The 2,182-nt window shown below is 30.9% G+C and overlaps 1 protein-coding gene across 1 annotated transcript in view; it reads right to left on the reverse strand.

Annotated features, from left to right (window-relative positions):
• Positions 1 to 2,182, reverse strand: part of DNAH6 (dynein, axonemal, heavy chain 6) — a 318,529-nt gene that overhangs the window by 193,466 nt on the left and 122,881 nt on the right. The window lies entirely within an intron of this gene.

Below are 2,182 nucleotides of genomic sequence, written 5' to 3' on the forward strand. Positions count from 1 at the left end.
TAGCAATAAATTCTTATATTATAAAAGGAGAAAATCTTCAAATCAGCAACCTAAGATTCTATTGTAAGAACTTTAAAGAAATAAACAATTAAAATTGAAGCAATCAAAAGGAAGGACATAATAAAGATCAGAGAAGATATTAATGAAATGGAAAACAGGAAAGCAATACAGAAAATCAATCAAACCAAAAATTGGCTCTTTGAAAAGATCAAATGGTTAACCTCTAGCTGGACAAACCCAGGAAAAATGAGAAAAGGCACAAATTACCAATATCAGGAATGAAAGATGGGACATCACTACAGATCCCACTTACTTTAAAGCGACAATAAAGGAATTCTATGACCAATTATATGTCAATAAATTCAACAATTTAGATGAAGTGGATCATTTCCTTGAAGGTCACAAACTATAAAACTGCCTAAAGGAGAAATAGATGACTTTAGAATTTAATATGTATTAAAGAAATTCAAATTCTAGTTAAAAATTCCTTCCCAAAAAGAAAACTTCAAGCTGAAAAGATTTCACTGGTTTATTCTACCAAACATTTAAAGAAGAAATAATACTATTTCTATACAATAATTTCCAGAAAATAGAAGAGAAGGGAACACTTCCCCTCATTTTATGAGGCCACATTACCCTAACACTAAAACCATACAATGACATTACAAGAAAACTATAGACCAATGTCCCTTTTGAATACCATAAAACCATACAATGACATTACAAGAAAACTATAGACCAATGTCCCTTTTGAATACCATAAAACCATACAATGACATTACAAGAAAACTATAGACCAATGTCCCTTTTGAATACCATAAAACCATACAATGACATTACAAGAAAACTATAGACCAATGTCCCTTTTGAATACCATAAAACCATACAATGACATTACAAGAAAACTATAGACCAATGTCCCTTTTGAATACCATAAAACCATACAATGACATTACAAGAAAACTATAGACCAATGTCCCTTTTGAATACCATAAAACCATACAATGACATTACAAGAAAACTATAGACCAATGTCCCTTTTGAATACCATAAAACCATACAATGACATTACAAGAAAACTATAGACCAATGTCCCTTTTGAATACCATAAAACCATACAATGACATTACAAGAAAACTATAGACCAATGTCCCTTTTGAATACCATAAAACCATACAATGACATTACAAGAAAACTATAGACCAATGTCCCTTTTGAATACCATAAAACCATACAATGACATTACAAGAAAACTATAGACCAATGTCCCTTTTGAATACCATAAAACCATACAATGACATTACAAGAAAACTATAGACCAATGTCCCTTTTGAATACCATAAAACCATACAATGACATTACAAGAAAACTATAGACCAATGTCCCTTTTGAATACCATAAAACCATACAATGACATTACAAGAAAACTATAGACCAATGTCCCTTTTGAATACCATAAAACCATACAATGACATTACAAGAAAACTATAGACCAATGTCCCTTTTGAATACCATAAAACCATACAATGACATTACAAGAAAACTATAGACCAATGTCCCTTTTGAATACCATAAAACCATACAATGACATTACAAGAAAACTATAGACCAATGTCCCTTTTGAATACCATAAAACCATACAATGACATTACAAGAAAACTATAGACCAATGTCCCTTTTGAATACCATAAAACCATACAATGACATTACAAGAAAACTATAGATCAATGTCCCTCTTGAAAATAGGCACAAAAAATCCTCAACAAGTATTAGTAAATTGTATCCAACAATATAAAAAAAAATAATACATCATGACCCAAGTGGGTTCATCCGAGGAATTCAAGCCTGGTTCAACATTTGAAAATTGATCAATGTAATTCACCATATTAATAGACTAAAGAAGAAAGATCATATGATCGTAAATGCAGAAAATCATGTGTTCATATTCAACACCTATCTACGATAAAAATTTCAGGAAACTAGGAATAGAACTTCCTTATATTATGGCATCTTTAAAGAACCCATGGCTAGTATACTTAAAAAGAGACGGGATGTTTTCCTCCTAATTTTGGGAACAGGCCAAGGATGTCCTCTCTCACCACTTTTATAATATACTAATATTGTACAGGAAATCTTGGCCAGTGCAATAAAGCAAGAAAAAGAAATAAAAGGCATACATATT

Source organism: Propithecus coquereli, unplaced genomic scaffold, assembly GCF_000956105.1.
Source record: "Propithecus coquereli isolate 6110/MARCELLA unplaced genomic scaffold, Pcoq_1.0 Scaffold208, whole genome shotgun sequence".
Lineage (NCBI taxonomy): Eukaryota > Metazoa > Chordata > Mammalia > Primates > Indriidae > Propithecus > Propithecus coquereli.